This window comes from Panthera onca, chromosome B1, assembly GCF_046562875.1.
Source record: "Panthera onca isolate mPanOnc1 chromosome B1, mPanOnc1 haplotype 2, whole genome shotgun sequence".
NCBI classification, from domain to species: Eukaryota; Metazoa; Chordata; class Mammalia; order Carnivora; family Felidae; genus Panthera; species Panthera onca.
This window is the reverse complement of record NC_138342.1, coordinates 50909258-50930814: the sequence shown is the minus strand read 5'-3', so window position 1 is coordinate 50930814 and position 21557 is coordinate 50909258. Positions and strand designations below refer to the sequence as shown.

Genomic DNA, 21557 nt, shown 5'->3' with positions numbered 1-21557 from the left:
TTACAGATATAAAGGGGCATAAATTAATGCCTAATTATCATAGTTATATCTTATTTATATGTATTCATTTCTTGCTTTATGCAGGTTGACTGCAATAATGTAACTTTATAACCATCACAGAATGTAATTTTCTTTCTTTTTGTCTGGTAGTAGAAAAGAATGATGTACTAATTGCCCTCACTTTTGTAAGATTTTGAGTTTTATTTAAGTTTAATGGACATAAAAATTAAACATGAGTTGATCGATCAAAGTTAATGCTCCAGAATGCAACATCAATAGCCTATATTTAAATATGTTATACAATTAAATATTTTGATGTTACTCATGTAATAAAACTCCTTTTAAGCCATAATCATATATCATAACACGTTGCAACTCAAGTCTAAAACCTGAAAAAGTTCACAAACATATTACCAAACTTCAAAAAATTTTGCATATGTTTGACCATTTTACTTCCATTGACTTTAGCTTCTTAGAATATATTTGGAAACTGGCATAACATAAAATTTTTATCCAAATTAGAGAAAACTAATTTTCACAAAGTCACAAATAAAGTATGTAGAGTTATTCCAAGTCCACAAACACTGTACTCATTGTTAACATTTTTCTTCAGACACAGCTTAATGTAAAATAAGATTATTATATTTTCTCCATACCACCCTTTATGCCTTCCAGTTTTAGATGAGTAAGAAAATAAAGAGAAAGGCATATTCAGCAGTGTTAAATACACTGATAATTAAAAGAAATAACAACTGACATGATAAAATTGTATGTGTGTGTATGTATGTGTGTGTGTGTGTGTGTGTAATTATATATATAATGCATATATCTGGTTAATACATGCAACAATTCATACTATATATTTGGTAGTGATTTCACAATGGATTTTTGTTCAAAAAATAATTTTATATAAGTGTATGTGCAGAAAGGCAAAGATTAATGTCATCAGCATATTAGTTATTATATGTCAACCTTATCATGGTCCTTTCAAACCATACTTTGACAAATACTAGGGAAATGAACTTAGTACTGAGACCACATATGTAAGTAAACTCCTTTCCTTCCCATGTAAATGCAAACTGTTTTGGACACTATTTATTGATGAAGATTAAAAAGAACATACTGGAGTATTAAATGCATTATTAGAGCCAAAGGCTGTATTCATCATTTCTGGTAAAGGTACTAGGAGAATAACTATATTTGGGACTACATTTTGTTTAAGTTACACCTATTGTCCTAATAGGGGAAGTATTCTACCATCCCCTGCCATGACTCCTCTGCATGTTAGGTGCTGTGCTGCACCACCCAGGAGTCCCTAAGGAAAGAAGACTTGTTACACACCTACTGGGATTGCTGGGGGCAAGTATCTCTTGGTTGTGACTCCACTTTGGGAATTGCCTTGTTCAAAGAGCACTACCTCATCATTAGTCACAATCCCTTTCCAGGGAAGCCCACATCCAAAGATTTATTAACATGACAGTAAAAATATTTCTCTCTTGCATCATTTTGGGCAAATCTGAAGGGTAATTCATGCTCCAGATTAGTCTGTAGAGTTGTCTGAGCTTCCTTTGAGGACTGCAAATGAGCTCAACTTCTTTCTTTGCTAAATCCAGCCTCCTGTCCCTCATTTCCATAGATGTAAATCCTAAAACCACTCCCTACTATACATCTTGCACGATTATCTCATGCACAGTGAAGTGCAGGTATAGGGAAAAGTGTTTCCATGAGAAAGAGTTGAAACATTCAAACATTGTTCACAGGATGGGTGTCCTCTTTTGAGGACTCAGTCTGTCCAAACTTGGGTAAAATGTTTATCCTTTTTGAGGAAATAAAAGAATCAATTTATCAGTGTTGTTATTATTAATATTTTTTGCCACAAATGAGGTCCCCTTTCTCAGAGATAATGATTAGCAATCATTCATCTGTTTTTAATTTGTTTTTCCAAATGTATTTATTTTTAAAAAGATATTTTATTCACTAGAAGATATGAAGCAATAATTTCCTGAGCAATAATGGTTGTAATTACAATTAATTGAAATTAATAAATCATCTTCTATTTATGTATAGTTTTCCTATGTCCTTGCTTAATTATGGTAAGAATTATTACATTTACAAACTTATTATGCTTACTATGTGCCATGAATTGTGCTACGTGCTTTATACATGTTACTTTAGTTATTCCTCACATAAATTCTCTTGAAAGCAAAGCAGATGGAATTATCCCTATTCTGCAAATAAGGTTGACAAATGTTCAGTGACTTCCCTAAGCACACACAGCTAAGAAGCCTAACCAGATCTTAAACTCTGGTCCATAGAATGCCCAAATCCACATGAAGAACTAATCTTTCTTGGTATAAATGCAACCTTGTTAAACTTCTCAATAGACATAAAGGAAAACAAACAAAAATTAAAACAAAAGCAAATACAAAACCAGAATGTTTCTGGCAACAAGTTTAAAAGTCAGGTCTACTCAATTCTTATTTTTCACATAAGATTAAGTTTTATCTTCACATCAAAGATAGCACATGTCATCAAATCTCTGTGAACTTGTTTTGAGGTATATTCATCTGATCATTGTAACACACTGAAAATAGCTGGTAGTTCTTTATAAAACACATACACATACACTTTACTTTGGTATCAAATGTGTCCCTTTCTATTGCTTGTTCATAGTCTTTAAAAAGAAATAAAAATAATATTATCCAACACTCAGCATGTTTGAGGCACTGGTCTTAGCATTTTAATAGGTTACCACAGTTAATACTCACTACAAACCTACCAGACATATACTATTATTAGTTCGATTTCACAGATAACATTACTGAGGCATGGAGATGTTGGCTAATTAACCAAGGGTTGAAAAATCACTGAATGGAAAAGCCAGAAGATGGGATGAAATCGGTTCAAAAAGTAGAACATCCAACAGAGGTTGGAAGATGGAAAGATGAGAGGACCTAAAAAGAGCTCATTCTTCACAAATTTTTCATTTCCCATCTTTTCTCACATGCATACACTTTTTCTCATTCCATTATCGCTTCAGGGGAACTCTATAAAACTGAAATGCAAGATACATGTACTGTTATTTATGCACTCTAGAAAGTGAGGTACAATCAAGTTATTTTTCTACCAATTTAACAGGGATATTTTTACCATTAGGATAACTCCTTTAGGTTAAGGTATTATAGATAGATAGTATCTCTTAAAACATAAGACAGCAGACCTGACTGATATGGGGTGCAATTGAGCCCAAACCAGTGTGTGCTACATATACACCACAGATTAATATACTATGATCACTTCCGTAATATAAAGTTTGAGGCCTTAAACAGATGCTGTTTAAAAAAATCTTGGGCTTTTTACAGTATATAAACAATTTAAGCATGCAAAAGGGAAAATGGACATTTAGAGAACAACTTCCATGTCAAAGTAAATATTGACCATGTAATGATAAGTTCTAAGCTAAACCTAAGAAAAGGAACTCTCTTAGGAAAGACCCCTACCATAACCTGGGGGAGACTAAGTTTTATGAAAGAGAAAGTGCCTGCAAAAATCTTGTAAGATAGGTAAATTGAGCATGAGTAGACTTTACAGAAAGACAAAAGATCATAAAAGGAAGCATGAGGATACAAATATTTGATAAGTTCAATAACCTACACGTTGGTAAGTATTCTTAGGGCTTGGAGTTTACATGTCTTGCTGCCTATATAATATTCATGCCACCTATGTAATATTACACAATATTATATTATGTAGGCAACGTATAGGGTTACATATACAATATGTTTCCTTCTCCTGTGTTTTCTGTTTGTTTGTTTTTTCTAATGTGGGTCTGATTTATTCAGATTATGAATGTATACAATCTCCTCAGACTCCCTTAAAGCTACAGGTGACCACAGACCAAGTTCCAGTTAAAACTGAAGTGCACTACATAGGAATTACAGTAAAATTGTGATTTTCATGATAAAATGGACATGTTTCTGTCATGTATCTTTTTTTTTTTTGTATTACACATCCCACTTTTTCTCTGCTGGCAACTTAAAAGAAATTTCTGGAAATGCATTAGCATTATTTTGATCCTGAGCATGAAAGCCACGTAGTACGAGGTCCAGAACAGAAAGATAGGAAAATTACTCAGTGCACGATGACTCCTTCACTGTGTTAGCATTCTAAGAGGCCCCTATGGTTCATGAACATCTTAAGAGACCAAACAAAAGATAAAAGAAACAAGGGTAATAACACTATCACCATTATTACTGAGAGGTGTAAGATTGATTATATGGATGAATGTGGGAGCCAATAGTTTGCTAATTAAACGTCAATTAGGCAAAATTATTCACTTAGTCACAAGCAATGCTGGACCAGGACAAGTCTCCTGATCCAAATCTGGAAGGCAATGGAATATACTGAGCTACAGCCTGATAGGATCACTGGGCTAAAAACCTATTTTGAAGACATAAGCATAATAAATGTTGGGTGAAATTATGAGAGTATATGAGTTCATCTAGGGAAGAACAGAAATAGTACTTAAGAGAAAAGTCAGCAAATGATAATGATGACCCAACAATGAGATAGCTGGAAAATCCAGAAGAGCGTGGTGTCATGGAAGTCAATGACATTGTTTAGGAGAGGGTGTTTTGTAGAGACGATGTACAGTAGGATCAATAACAAGAAAATGACTGAATAAATGCTTTTCCTTTTCATCCATTATGTCAGTCGTAACTGTGGTGGGCAAAATAGCCTTGGTAAAGATGGCCATGGGTGGAGCATAACAATGGTAAAATGTTGGGGAGCAATTGGGGGATGAGAAAATTGACTCAGGGAATGCAGTCCACCCTCTCAAGAAGCACACACCTGTATATAAAGACATACTGTGGGCAAAGGGGGTCTGGAAAACATACTTTTTACTGCGGAAATTGTTATTACTATTTTATTTCAAAATTATGGAAACTAAGCCTTTTAAAAAATATTTATTTATTTTTGAGAGAGAGAGAGAGGGAGAGCACAAGCAGGGGAGGGGCAGAGAAAGGAAGACACAGAATCTGCAACAGGATCCAGGCTCTGAGCTGTCAGTGCAGAACTCGACGGGGCCAGAACCCAGAAACCATGAGATCATGACCTGAGCTGAAGTTGGAATCCACCTAGGTGCCTTGGAAACTAAGCCTTTTTAAAATAATGATGAGGTATAGAGCAAGAGAAGATTGTTAAAGGAGCTCAAAAATAATGAGTTGTGGTTCCCTAAGAAGGGATGGCATCTAGATCAGAGGAATATATTCTAAGAACACACACAAAAGGGAACCCTTGGCAAGATGACATTAAGATTTTTGAGTGATGAGACAAAACAGGAAGCAAAACTATTCATTTCATAATTTTGCATGAATCATCTTATCTTCCTTTGGTTTAACTAGACTTTCTTTCTTTCTTTCTTTCTTTCTTTCTTTCTTTCTTCTTTCTTCTTTCTTCCTACTTATGAATGGTGGCTAGACAGTAACTCAGAGTCATATATAATGAATGATTTAGTAGCAAGTTGAAAGTAAAAAAAATAACTGCCAGTCTAAAATGCTTTAATGCTTTCATGAAATCCCTAATCCTCTGTGTTAAAAGTAAGAGATGGGTTTGTTCAGACTGGGGGGTTCTATATCATAACAAAATAGGTGTTTACCTCCAACTTTTCTCTTCACCTGACACATTGTTTTGGCATGATGGAAAATAAAAGGACTGAATATAAAACAAACTAACATGTTAAGCACTGTGGGAACATGGCGAGTGAAAGATAAACAATTATGACACTGATACTGAGCAGCCGTGCTTTAGTCACGAGCCAGAAGAGTGGTGAGCACTTCAACCCATTTCTCTAATACTGTGGCTGATGAAAAGTATGCCAGTTCAGCATGGGCTTCATTTTGTACAGTTTATAAAGGGCATCAGACCATGAATATCCAGTTTCAGGACATTAGGATATAAAATTATATAATAACATACAGACATAAGAGACTATCTTAAGTAACTTGAAATGGAGACAGGAGTGCAGAAAATAAATAATGCACAGCATACCCAACAGGCAAGTGACACTTCCTGCCACATACTTGAACAAAAAGAGCAATCTCTTCCCCGGGAACATAGTCAAATATGTAGTCAGCTTCAGACAGAAAACACGTAGGGGTGAAAAAAATAGTATATTGCCTTGTCACCTATAAATCTCTGGCAACAAATAGTGTGACACTTGTCACAATATTAGACAATTTAGTTTGCAGGAAATTTATGGTGGTCCTTTATCAATTAAACTGTTAAAGTCTTGTGACTGTCTCCACACTTTTATTCCCTATAGATTTTAGGTAATGTCAAGAGCATGGGTTCTGAAATCAAATAACATAAATAAAATATACTATTTAGATACACGGTGTTTTGACAGTGAAATATTAAAGCAGTTACACAAAAACTTATTCTCAATATACTTGTTGCCTTAAAAATACCTTGTGCTGGCAAGGCTCTGTTTTAGATAAAGTAGGCCATTAGTACGTCCAGCTTAAGTAACTATTTACTTATCTTTTATTTCCCTTTATCCGTTCTTAAGTTTTCTCTTGTTCATAATTCAGACTTTTATATCCTTTCCATTGAAGTTTTCAGAGCTCTGTAGTGGCTCTTCTTTGCACGCCACGCATGGCATGGGAAAATTCTCATTTATCAGAATGGGTGTACACGAAAGAATGGGAAATAGCTAGATATTCAGAGAGTAGTGGACACTGCCTCTGAAATGACATTAATTCTTGGCACATAATTGCCACCATGGCACATCAGTCAGATTAAAGACATACGAAGGTCAGATGATTAATGGATTTTAGTAAGAATCTGTCTCACAGAGGGTACGATCCATCTTTGAAACGATCCTGTGGTTATTTTCTATTTCTGGAGTGCACAGTTGTAACAGACATATTAAGCAATTGGCAATCCCTAAACTGATATCCTGGCTTCCTACATTTATTATGGTAAGAAAGCCCAACTGTAAGCTTTTATTACTGTCTCTATCTTCCAAAGTAGCAAACAAAAAAACATACAACATTCTTGGAGAGTTTGCAGAGAACAGTGTCACCATCAGGACTTAAGAGATGCAGAAGTGGTGATTCCTTCCATATTTCTATCCAATTTGCCCATTTGGAGTATGCAAAAGACTGGTGGAGTAACATAATTATTGTAATTTAATTAGTTGTAAGCACCAATGGCAACTTCTCTACCAGATGTGTTTTTTGGTTTTTTGTTTTGTTTTGTTTTTACTGTTGCACATCAAAACATTCCCTGGCATAAGCAGTCATTGACAGGGAATTACTTTCTTCCCTATACCTATTAACAAACACCATCAAAGTTATTCCTATATTGTCATGGCCTTATTCTCCAGCTCTATTTCTTAATCTTGTCTATAGAAACCTTGATAGCCTCTTCACTCCACAGAGCATTATACCAGTCCACCATATTGAATATATCATGCTGACTAGACCTGTTAAGCAGGAGGTAGCAACTGTTCCTTATACCCTGCTAAGACACATGTATGGTAAAAACTGATACTCACTGATAACTCAGTGAAATTTCTAGCAATCTAGCTACCTAATACATGTCTAGATATTCCTTTAAAGGGAAAGGACAATTCTGCATCTGGCCTCTCCTACTACTTAAAAAAAAATGGTACAAAGACTAGTTGGCTTGTTTACAGTCTGTATGCAACATATACATAAGTTTCATTTGTTACAATCCTAAAGATTAAAAAGAGTCCCTTTTTTTTTTTTTTTTAAAGAAATAGAATCTGACTTGCTCCTGGGCCTTAGAGGAGGCTGACCTCTTGACTGTGAGTCAGATGTTATCATGAAAACAGGGCTTCCTAATATGAACTGAGATGTTATCTGACCTAATACCATAAATGCTTGTATGCATAGAAGTATTCCTTCATTAAATGGAAGTGGTATATACAATATCAGGCTAGAACAGGTCCTAGAGGTACAAGGAAACTGAATGAATAATTAGCTCTGATTCTAATAGCTCCTAATTTTCCTAAATTTCTTCCTTTCTCGGTTTTCTTTATAGCTTCATGGGAAGGTCACTCTGGTGAATTTATTGGGAATTAATAATCCAATTCTAGTCTACAGATGGTTATATACAATATGTTGTATGTGTGACAGGAGATAGCTGCCCCATTACTGCTCCAATTAAGAGTGCCTCTAAATAACAATAGTGAATGGAAAGGCTCTTAAAGGGAGTTTGATAAGTTTATTTTATTTATTTATTTATTTTTTCTGGAAGAAGAGAAATCCAGAGGTAGGAATCATCAATTCATGGGCAGTAACTAACATTTTGGCTAAATCATCAGGAACTCAGGGAAACACAATTAGAAAATTGGTTATAAGAAAGTTCAGGAAAAAGTGTAAGATTATCTGCGCCCCATTTGAATGTCTACCAAAGATCAACCTCAGTAGAGGAGAGTATTAATGATCATATATATACAAACTGTGAATGTCAATCAGCCACCTTTGTTCTTACCCAGTGAACAAGTGGTAAGAACAGCAGGAACTGAGTTTAATGTTGACTTAGTAACATGGATTTTGTAAATCCCTAATTATTGAAAAAGTTAGCATGTTCCAACTATTGCAATAAAGAAAAATAAACAAAAGGAATAGAAGTCACAAAAAAAAATGAAAAAGTCCATATTTTCTGACATAATTATCTATGCATGAAATCCCAAGAATACAATAAATAAAAGCAAAAAAAAAATACTCCTAGGACTAATAGCTATTTCAGCAAAGTCACAGAATATAATATCAACACATAATCAAGCATATTTCTATATATTAACAATGAATATTTGAAAACTGAAATTGAAAACAAAAATACTACTTACAATCATGCTAAAAAATAAAATAGGTATAAATTTAACATAATACATACATGTACTATAAGAGTTACAAATTGCTAATGAAAATATCAATGAATAAGAAAGTAAACAGAAAGACACACTGTATTTATGAATTAAAAAACTCAACACAGCGAAGATATCAGTTGTCCCCAACTGACTTACAGTTTTAATATAATTGCCATCCAAATATAACAAGATTTATGTGTTTTTCTTGTGCAGGCACAGAAAAGCTTATTCTTAAATTTATATGTAAAGGTAAAGAACCCACAAAAGCTAAAATAATTTTGAAAAAGAAGATTAAAGTGGTAGGAATCACTTTGCTCAATATTAAAGCCAACTCTATAGCTATGGTAACCAAGAATATATGGTATTGGTGGAGGGATGCACAGATAAATCAACAGAACCGAATAAAGAATACAGTTAGATTCATATAAATACACTTAAACAATTTTTGATGAGAGTGTAAGAGCCATTTAAAAGAGGAAGAATAGTCCTTTCAACAAATGGTACCACAAGTGGATATACTAGGAAAAAAATAAAATAAAATCACAGTCAATCATAAACTTAAATGTAGAATGTAAAACTATAAAACTTATAGAAGACAACATAAGAGAAAATCTTGGGGATTAAATGTTAAGAGTTCTTAGCCTTGACACCAACAGCACTGGCCATAAACTGGATTTCATAACACACAAACCAACAAACACAAAAAAAAAAGTAAAGAAAAAAGGAAGATTTTCTTTGCAAAAGATCCAGATATGAAGATGAAAAAATATTCTACAAAAATTATTTGCAAATTACATATCCAGGAACAAGTGTCTAGAATGCATAAGAAAACTTTTTTTTTTTTTTTTTTGAGAGAGAGAGAGAGAACCAGCATGAGCCCTAGGGGCACAGGGAAAAGAAGAGAGATAAAATATTTGATTTTCTTTTTTTTTTAATGTTTATTTATTTATTTTTGAAAGAGAGAGAGAGAGCACATGTGTGAGCTGTGAAGGGACAGAGGGAGGAGAAAGATAATTTTAAGCAGGTGCCACACACAGTGCAGAGCCTGACATGGGGCTTGATCTCACAACTGTGAGATCATGACCTGAGCCAAAATCAAGTCAGACACTTAACCGACTGAGCCACCCAGGTGCCCCAAGTACTAATTTCTTAGAACTCTTTCTAACTTGATTTTAGAACACCACACTATTTATTTTTTCTCCTACCTCTCTAATGTTCCAAGTTGATTAATCTTCTGCGTTGCTTGTTGTTCCAACCAGTTCCTTAATTATTTACATTCTTTTTTATGTATTCCTATTCTTTAATTATTCTTTACATATTATTATATATATTCTTTAATTATTCTTCAATTGTTTATATATTTTTAAACTATTTTCTTCATCTTTCTGTTCTTATTTTCTTCACCTCCCTGTTTTCTAAATCTTTGAGTACTCTTCATACTTATCTTTTGTATTCATATTTACTGTCCTTGAGTAATTAAGCTTTACATATCATCTATGTGTTGAGTCCCAGTTGTATATAAATACAGCTTCTACCCCCTGCATTCCAGATAGCTGGATCCAGTTGTCTACCTAATATTTTCACTTGTATATTTAAGAGGCATCATAAAAATAATATTTCTAATCTTAAGTTTCTAATCTTCCCTCCAAAATACCTTCCGAGAAGTCTCCACTACCTTAGTAAAAGGTATCTCCTCAATTTATCTTTGACTCTTCTTTACTCATCCATTCCTGAAATTCAATCTACTAGAAATTCCTCATAGTTTTTAAAAAGACTTCAAATATCCTACCACTTCTTACTCTATTCAGTACCCAACCTTACTGAATCCACCATTATATTCCCTTGGATTCTTATAATAACCTTCAAACTTTCCTTTCTGGTTCTATTCTGCTTTCTCTGGCTCCCTTGCTTATACCACAGTCTATAGTGATACAGTAACTAGAACCACCTGTTAAAATATGTCAGATATTTTATTGATAAAAATTTTGTTTGCTTTCACATCTTGGCTATTGTAAATAATGTTGCAATAAGCATAGGGGTGCATATATCTTTTCAAATTTGTTTTTTGTTTTCTTTTGACAAATACCCAACAGTGGAATTACTGGATCATATGATATTGCTATTTCTAATTTTTTGAGAAAATTTCATACTGTTTTCCACAGTGGTTGCACCAATTTACATTCATACCAACAGTGCACAAGGGTTTCTTTTCTTCCCCATCCCTACCAACACTTATTATCTCTTGTCTTTATGGAATTTAAGAAACAAAACAAACGAACAAAAATGAGACAAAAAATGCCACAGACTCTTAAATATGGAGAACAAGCAGTGTTGCCAGAGAAGTGGGGTAAGGGGAGAGACTGGTGAAATGGATAAGGGGGATGAAGGGGTATAAACTTAGAGTTACAAAAAACCTAAGTCATGGACATAAAACTACAGCGTAAGGAATATAGCCAATACAATTGTAAAAACATTGTTTAGTGTCAGATGATGACTACACTTATTGTGGTGAACACTAAGTAATGTACATAATTGTTGAATCATTATACTGTATACCTAAAACTCATCTAACACTGTATGTTAATAAAAATGTGTATGCCATATATTTAAAAAATTGCATTTTATCTCACTTCCCTCCACTCCTGAACCACTTTCTCCTGGTGGACATCATCTCTTAGCACATTTTCCTCACTTCTCTAATATTTATTTATTTTTATTTTTTTTAATGTTTTATTTATTTTTGAGACAGAGAGAGAGAGAGAGAGAGAGAGAGAGAGAGAGAGAGAAATAGAGCACGAGCAGGGGAAGGGCAGAGAGAGAGGGAGACAAAAAATCCAAAGCAGGCTCCAGGCTCTGAGCTGTCAGCACAGAGCCTGATACAGGCGTCAAACCCATGAGCTGTGAGATCATGACCTGAGCCGAAGTCAGACGCTTAACTGATTGAGCCACCCAGACACCTCTCTAATTTTATATTTATTTATTTACCTATTTATTTTAAGTTTTATTTATTTAAGTACTCTCTACACTCGACCTGGGGCTCGAATTCATGACCCCAAGATCAAAAGTTGCATGCTTTTCTGACTGAGGCACTCAGGCATCCCACACTTCTCTAATGTTTAAATGTCTCTTACCAAATTATCGGCAATGTAAAGACAAAGATTTTCATCTATTTTCTTTTCTCAGAAATCCCCACTACAAGAACATCTGCTGACCCATAGTAGGTATTCAATAAATGTGTCAAGTGTATGAATTTAAAAAACAAAGTAATAAAATATACAATTCTTAAGACCTGAAAATTGTCTCAATGTACAATATTGAGAAAAAGAATTTAATATGTCACTGGGATTTCTTATCTGAGTGACTGTGAGGATTAAAGTTTCCGTTAAATGAGGGTGCCTGAGTGACTCAGTCAGTTGAGTATCTGACTCTTGCTTTCTGCTTGGGTCAGGATACCACAGTTCGTGAGTTGGAGCCCCACGTCGGGCTCCACACTGACTGTGGAGCCTCCTTGGTCTTCCCTCTCTTTCCCTTTCCCTCTGCCCATCCACTGCTTGTATTCTCTCTCTCTCAAAATAAATAAATAAACCTAAAAAAGAAAGCTTCTATCAAATGAGCACCTATGTAAAACACTGAGGGTCAGAGGAAGACAATGATTTTGAAATGTTGGGTTTTGGTCATTAATATTAATGAATCAATAGCAAACTAGCAATCAGAATTTATTATAAGGCAGAGAGTGACCTTAAAGTATAGATTAGCAACAAGGTAGGTCATTTTTTAATTTTCTTAAAATATATAAATTAAATATTTTTACTTTTTATGCTTTTTTTCCCCCCTTTCCAGCATAGTGCATATATAGTGGAACAGATTTTACCTCCATCCTGTGGTTGTATTTGTGATAGTTACTTAAAATGTAAGTTTTGTAGTTTCCTGAATACCTGCCTTGGAATCCAGACAAGAACTTCAATGATCTTGGCAAACTTCTTCAAGAACAGCAAAACTGATGAGTACCTAGAAATCAATTTGGCTGTTGAATGGGAGAGACATATTAATATATGTTTACATGCTACGGACACACAAAACACACAGTGGTTTAAAATAGGGTCTCTAAATGAGAGTTACAAAGATAGATGCTCCAAATTACAGGCACTGATTTGCAATCAAGCCAGTTCTCACATGAACAGCTCTAAATGTGTGCTCTAGGGTGAGAAGAAGCAGAGATTTATTTACATTTGTTAATGATCCTCCCAGTAGGCCAGCGAGCAATTTAATAGAGGAATTTGAAAAATATAAATAATTAATTTGTAGCTTGTAGTATTGGAGAAGCAGTTAACTATCACAATAATTAACTTTGGGTTTCAGTACTTGTGGATAGATTTTGGTTAGTAAGTCCCACCCATTAGAGTCTGGCTACATTGCTTCTGTTTGCTTCCGGTCCCACCATCTGAAGACTAACGCCTTCGCTGATACAGAGACGGTTTACAGGTGGTCCTGTTCTTTGGCACATTGTGATTCAAAACAACCATGATTAATCACTATCCAACAAAACCCTGTTCTTTTCTTAAGCTGCTTTAAGGAGGGTTTTTAATCAGAAACCTCTGATGTTTTCAGAATTAATAAACCCAGGCTACAGACATACTACCTAGCAGCTCAATTTACCTTTAATTTGCCTTTCTTAAATTTAACATTTCAGAGCTTCAGAAATATTTGATATTATACAGTTTGATTACCTACTTACATTTAATTGGAGAAAAGACATCAATTTACCTGTCCCACATTAGCGTTCCTTCTATGTAAGTAGGCAGTGTCCAGACCACATCCTCTTTTCTTCATGATAAGCAAAGAAAAGAAAGAAAAGTAGAATTTAATTAGCAATATACACAGATAATGAAAAGACTGAAGAGTGGAGGAGATACTAGTAAAATAAAACTAACACTACTGTGATTCCTTATAGTAATAATTTCGATAAAATAAAAAATTAAATCCATTAGACCCAATTGCAGGGAATCTGTTTTAGGGCGGAAAAATGAAAACAACAAATTTAGTGCATAGGTTTTGCACTTATTCCTAAATATTTAACTTATTTGTTGTGCTCTAGTAAGAACTTAACTCCTTTTAAAATCATTTGAAAATTACATTTTTACTCTACAGTGCATAATAAAAAACACAAATTTCTGACTCTGTTGCAGAGAATACAGAATAAGAAATCATTTAAGGGACTTTTTGATTAAAAACATCTAGTGTTTAAATGCATTTCAGTGTTTGATAGGAATCCTTGATTTGGTACAAAGTCTCCATTGCATAATTTATCTACTTTTAATTTTGAGGTAATGAGGATTTTTGAGGTAATGATTATCAGAGAATGCTTTAAACCTTAACTTTTAAACTGCCATTAAATGCTACAAGTCTGGAATATATCAAACAGTTGTCAATAAAGGTGTTTATTTTAGTTCTATGTCTATAGAAAAAGGAATTCTACTATTCCCAGAGAATGAAATACCTTATCATGACTGTGACACCCTAGTTTTGCCCTTACTAATATGTGTGAACTTGAGCACACTAATTTTTCTGGTATTTACTTGGTTACATCACCTCCACATTTTATTGCCAGTTCTCAAAATAATTCTGATTATATGTATGATCATCTGATGACCATAATCACTTCAGTCACTTTAATGGCTTTTGTTAAGTATAATTACTGTCTTTTCCAGTTGTAAGTGAAGATTAAATGTTTAAATACGATATCAAAAAAGTATTTAAGCTCTCCTAGACTACTTGTGGGAACTGATACTATTTTTAAAATGATATCCCGTCTGAGACACATTGGTGGCTCAGTCACTTAAGTGTTTGACTTGATTTTAGCTCAGGTTATGATCTCACAGTTTGTGAATTCGAGCCCCACATCAAGGCTCCCAGCTGACAATATGGAGTCTGCTTGGGATTCTCTCTCTCTCTCTCTCTCTCACATTCTCTCTCTCTCCTCCTACCTCCCCACCTCAAAATAAATGAATAAACTTTAAAATATAGATAGATAGATAGATAGATAGATTTTAAAAAATGATATTCCATATTCCTTTTCCCTGAAATTTCTATGCATTCTCTCCATGTTTCAAACTGATGGTGAGTTCTAACTGCCTCAAAGGAGGCACAGAACACAGCTCAAAGAAGAAAACTGTTCAAGTTTTGTCTGGTTGTTGAATGCTTGAAACCTAAGCCTTTGAGGTGATAAGGTGGGGATGAGAGAATTTATCTTTAAAGTCTAGACAAATTGTTTCAGAGGAACAAAAAAGGACTTTTCTGGGCTTGAGAAACTATGTTAACTGAAGAAGGGGGCCAGTTGTATTGGTCTAAGAATAAGATACAGTGTCAGAGTTCCTGGTCAGAGTTCCAGGAAGTCACCCAGAGATCAGGGACGTAATGGATATGGGGTAATGACGTTATAGTACACTCAGTATTATTTCTGTGCCCCATCAGAGCAAGAAAAGAACAAAAGTATCTAATATTTACTGAATATCTTCTCCTCTGCCACATAAAGGAAATTGCTGCTTGTATACTGAATATTTAGTTTTATTATTTACTTACATTTATTTCTTTTCTGTTTAGACTTGCCTTGGTTCACTGTAAGCAAACTGTTACCTTGCCCCAGTTGACTCTGCACTTGTCATAAAACATGATTTCACCTGTGAAATGTGGGTAGAATGGAACTCTCCAGTTCCAAGCAAAGGTTTTAAATGTCACTGATGTTGGTCTTTGCCCCAGTGTGCTGTGCCATCAGTTACAGAGAGACCACTTTCCAAGTACCTATCATTCCTGTAACCTGGATCTTGGAATGGAGAAGACTTGATTTTATTTGCAGCCTGAAACTCATTCCAGCTGAGCCCAATCAGATCCAGCCATGGCACAGCCAAGATACAGACTCTTAGGTGCGAAATCAATTTTGCTATTGTATACCACTAAAATGTTGATGTTTTTTAATCACAGCAAATACTAACCACTAAATGAAATGACAGGACACAGAAGAGATGATAACTTAGTGGATAACTACACAGGAAATGACTTAAGAATTTAATATACTCCTGCCCTCTCACACCACCATGCTATTTAGAAACTATATTGTAAAGTGGGTGTTAGCAATACCAAAAATTGACCAAAATTAAGTTTCTCTCACCTAATTGAGAAAAGATGGGTAAGTACAAAAAAGACAGTAAAGTGGGGATTGAAGAGAAACAGGAGTTTGAGATTGTCCGGTAATAGAGTTTAGAGTTTTGCTGTCCAAATACAGTAGCCACTAGCTACATGTGGCTTTTTGAATTTAAGTTAATTAAAGTTACATAAAATAAAAAATTCAATTGCCTGATCACATTACCATGTTTTAAAACTTTTTTTTTTTATTTTTTTTTAATTTTTTTTCACATTTTATTTATTTTTGAGAAACAGAGTGAGACAAAGTGTGAGTGGGGGAGGGGCAGAGAGAAGGAGACAGAATCCGTAGCAGACTCCAGGCTCTGAGCAAGCAGTCAGCACAGAGCCCGATGCGGGGCTTGAACCCACAAACTGTGAGATCATGGCCTGAGCCGAAGTCGGACGCTCAACCGACTGAGCCACCCAGGCACCCCCATGTTTTAAATCTTAATAGCTACATGTGGTTAATAGCTACACTAATATAGTACACATATTATAAATTATTCTCATTATCACAGAATGTTCTATGGGGCTGTGATGGTTTAGAGACCTCTGATTTATCCTATATGTAGATAACAAACAGGATAATTACCCACATGTTTCCAGCAAATAGAATATTATGGTAGGTTTTATTATTCTTACAAATATTCAATTTTACCTTCTTCTCTGTTAATGTAGGGCTTGGCCCTGTAAATTGCTTTGGTCATATGAATAGGAGTACATTTGACATGTGTCATGTCTAAGCAGAGACTTTGATTGTGAGTGCATGGTTTATCTCCCCTCTTTGATTTTATCTTTTGACATAAAAATTGGCATGTCTCAAATGAGAGCTGCTCCTTATTCTGAGTCCTGGAATGAGGTGGCAGGTGGAGTAATAAGCAAGCTGGGGCAGATGTGCACTTCAGAGGAGACCCAGAAGCAACCTGTAACCCTCACACGACATGCAAAATGAATATCTGTTGTTGTAAGTCACTGAAATTTAAATTATTTGATTTCTCTAGCAAATCTCATCAATTCTGTTGGTTTATGAACTGGCCCTTGTACACAGCAGGCAGGGAAAGACCCAAGGGAGGCAGACTATTCCAGATTGGGAGGAGGCATATTTAACAAGCAAAAGACCTTACAGACAAAGCTTGTCTTGGGCGGCCACAAAATGAGTATATCTCTGTACCCACCTGCCAGAATCTTAAAAATTTATGTAAAGGTCTTCACTGATTTCAGTCACATATACCATTTAGATAGTCTCAAGAACACCTTATTCTCTCAAGGCTGTGTCCTTGGAACAGCTCCCACTCTAGAAATGGTCGGCACAATGTACATTCCAATGACAGAAGAGGAGGCGAGGGGCCTCTGATTGCCCAGGTCCAACTAGTGGGTCAACCAGGGGTCACATCCTCTCGATGATGTCCTCCAACAAATACCAAAGTGGTTCAGAGAATAAGGAATTGTTGGAGTACAAAATAAAAGTTTAATATGTTGAGTTTGAGCAGCCAGTAAGATGGTCTAATAAAGATGCCTAGTAAGATGCCTAATAGACATTGGGTTCTGGAGCTCAGCACAAAAACTGAAGCAGGTGATATAAAATTTGGGCATAAACTATATAGAGACAATCACTGAAACTTGTGAATGAATGCTATTACTCATGTAGAACTCATAGTTTAAACAAGAGTTTTGAAAATAAAATGCCATTATAGTACATGTATTTTATCATTCTATAAACCTCCAAATATGTTTTCACCTTTTGATAGATAAAAGTTAATAATTGCTTTCTGAAAAAAATGCTTCACTCTCCAACATGGATTTACTGGGTTTAGTTCTATCCAAAGACCCAGACAGACCCAGATAGGCTTTTTCTGAGTACATCAATCAAAGTATCGCTTTGCCTTACCATTACCCTTCACAGTCAAGGAGAGATGTGAGAAACTATGTGTGAAGCTTCTGGAAAATAGAACTCTTCCAAAATGAGCAGGAGTAGATATTCTTCCCTTGGATGGGGTAATGTGACTATGAGAGGTGTATGACTGCCATAGCAATATATGACTCCAACTGATTTTCTGAGGAAACCAGAGTAAGAGTGCCCTAGGCGGAGCCTAAAAAGGAAGCTAACATCATGATGGAAAAGTGTGAAGGAGGAAGGCACACAAGAAAGAAATAATCAGGGTGCTTGATGGCATTATTTGAGCACTTTATAAAGCCTCACCGTAAACAGCCCTACTTCTTGTCTCTTTAGTTATGGGACCCAATACATTCATTCTAGTGATTAAGTCCATTTAATTTGGATTTTCTCTATCTTGCAAGAGAGCCCTAGCTGGTATACATAAAACCCATAAATATTTGATACATGGCCAGAAAAAAACACATTTAATTAATCCTTGAAATGCCATGCTATAGAAAACAGACTAAAAACATGCCATGGAAGACTGCTTCAAGTAAAGGGAGAGATTTGATCATTCAGATGCTATTCAAAGATATAGGAAACAAAAACTTTAACATCTTTAACATTTTATTGAATTTAGTAATGAGTACATATTGTGAGATAAAGCATGCTGTGGACCGATTGTTTGTGCCCCTCCCCCTGGCTCCCTCCTCTGCATTTCAAATATTGAAACCTTAACACCTACTATGATGGTATCTGGAGATGGGCACTTGAGGAGTGATTAGGTCATGAGGATAGAGCCCTCACTATGACATTAATGTCCTTCTAAGAACAGGCACAGAGAGCTTCTCTCTCCCTCTCTCTTGAACCCATCATGTAAGGATATGAGAAGACAATCATCTGGAAACCAGAAAAAGGGCGCTTACCAAGAACCTGACTCCCAGCCTCCAGAACTGTGAAAAATGTTCATTGTTCAAGCCATCTAGTCCATGATATTTCTCTTATAGCAATTCCAACTAAGCATAATGCCTTATTGGATGGTATGACTAAATTATATGGTAGAAATACATTTGAGGGGCACCTGGGTGGCTCAGTGGGTTAAGCATCCGACTTTGGCTCAGGTCATGATCTTGCAGTTTGTGAGTTCGAGCCCCACATTGGGCTGTGTTGATAGCCTAGAGTCTGCTTCAGATTCTGTGTCTCTCTCTCTACCCCTTGCCCACTCGCACTCCACCTCTCTCTCTCTCTCTCTCTCTCTCTCTCTCTCAAAAATAAATAAATATTAATTTTTTTAAAAAAAGAAAGAAAGTTGAGATTTCCATACTTTGAGGAAGGACTGTGAATTTTGGAAGTAGAGTAAAAGTACACAACATTCACAAAGAGATTTGGCCATCAAGGGGGAAAAAACAAGTAGAATAGTCTGTGAAGTCATATATGGATTTGAGGCAAGTTCTTTATGTTCGACTGTTTTTTTAATTTGTGTTTGTAAATATTTCATACACATGATTATTTGAAAACATGTAGTGACAGGTCAATACAGACTGGAAAATTAAAAATATATGAGAGAGTTGGGATAACAAAATGGATCATTAGGAAGGTGGGAAAGGAGACAAAGCCTTAAGACAAAGCCTTATTCTAAATATGGCACTAAGAAGTTAAGACTTTTTCATTTGATTATTTCTCTTTTCTTTCTGAAGTGCTGAAAGAAGAACTCTACCAAGAATAAGTGAAGACGTGGTTGACTATGTGCTTGAAAAGAGTAATAAAAGTTCACAATAAAAAAAGTTCTGTAAAAAAGAAAGAAAATTCTGAAAACAAAACATTTAGGGGACAGCACCGAGGGCTTGTATAACACTGGGAAACAAGAATGTGTATTATATTGTGTACTGCTGGATATATAGTCCATTTGAATGTGGTAGTCAACCAGAATAATGGCTGAATTTAGAGCAGAGAGGACTCATTCATGCTAGGTACTGCACTCTTCAGTAAATGAGAGGGAGTTATAATATACTTGGTAAAATAATAGTGACTAAAATTGAGTAGTTGGAGGAAGAGGCACAGCCAGATGGCATAATGCTCAAAGGAACAGATGCTTTTAACATGAGGGTAGAACAGTAATGATCCCAAAACTACATTCAGGAGTGATTGGATGTAATCCCCGTCTCCTAGCACTAATGTAGGTGGGATACAAGATAATGAGGAAGCTGTAACAGGAGTTACACTCTTAGCAGACAGTCAGATTTCAGTTAGTGCAATGAGATAGAGGCAAAGTATATGGGAAAATGTTCAAGTTGCAGGAGAGTTTTATAACTAAGAATGTGGGTTTCAGAAGGCAGAATGACCTGTTTGTTAAAGAGAGTAACAATGGAAAAAGAGTTGATATAAAGACAGCAAAGTATAGGGGCGCCTGTGTGGCTCAGTCAGTTGAGTGTCTGACTTCAGCTCAGGTCATGATCTCACGGTTTGTGAGTTTGGGCCCCACATCAGGCTCTGTGCTGGCAGCTCAGAGCCTGGAGCCTGCTTCGGATTCTGTGTCTCTCTCTCTCTCTGCCCCTGCCCCACTCACACCCTGTCTTTCTCTGCCTCTCAAAAATAAAGAAACGTAATAATAATAAAAAAAAGACAGCAAAGTATAGAATGAACCTTATGAATACTTTAGGATAATAATAATAAAACCCCTGAATTGTACACCTTAAAAAGAGTTAATTTTAGGTAGTGAATTCTATCTCCATAAAAATAATATTTTTAAAAATATGGGGAAGAGAGAGGACTAAAGGTGCTTTCAGGGTGATGACCCGAAAGGGATGAAATGATAGAATTATTTGGTTACAGTTTTCATGAAGGAATTACTTCCATCTATAGCTGAGAGAAGGAAGTAACTCAGGCTTCTTCCTACAAAGAACCAGCAGCAAATAGACAAAAGCAATACACTATAGACACATATAAAGACGGAGACAGTGTTCAGTCTTATCTGTAGTGGTGGCTGAACTGGCTTGTAGAGAAAATGTCAAGTACTAACAAGCACTCGAGCACACCACCATGGGGTACAGAATAAATGATTCCAAAGCAGGTTAGGAGTAAGAAAGAATCAAATACACAAATGAAGTACAAAAATATTATTGATATAGCACCGCTATCTGCCCCCAAACAGGGATGCAGACGTTGTGCATCCTATGATATATGTAAGCCTCCTTTTTTTCCCTTTTTGTCTGTTATAGATTTTTACTGTCCCACTGGAGTTTATTCTCCAAAGATAGCATTCAAGTCATAAAAATAAAAAAAATAAAATAAAAAAAAGAACAGGGATTACAATGTTCTTCTTTATGTATCATCTATTATCAGTGGAAGAAAATGCCTGTTCTGTTCTGGGCTTAGTGTTGAATTTTGAGTGGTACAAAAAAACAGAAAATGAAGGCAGCCTTCACTGACAAGTGTTCCACAGGAATAAATCTGAGATGCTACAATATGGCAATTACACTGATATAATAGACAACAAAGCCCCTTGTAACAAACCCCAGGGGCCTCAAGAGGAGGGAGGAACACTATGTTATTGTGGAAAGATTCACTTCATGTGAAATTCATTGAGTCTTAGGAGCTATG

The 21557-nt window shown here is 35.5% G+C and overlaps 1 protein-coding gene across 3 annotated transcripts in view; it reads left to right on the top strand.

The window, feature by feature from the left end:
• LOC132692483 (uncharacterized) overlaps nt 1-15816 on the top strand; it is a 176441-nt gene extending 160625 nt beyond the window's left edge. For all 3 annotated transcript variants that reach the window (XR_014137528.1, XR_013554917.2, XR_009616376.3), the window contains one exon: nt 15659-15816. The gene's annotated coding sequence lies outside the window, so the exon portion shown is untranslated. The remainder of the gene's footprint in view (nt 1-15658) is intronic.
• The last annotated feature ends 5741 nt before the right edge of the window (nt 15817-21557 follow it).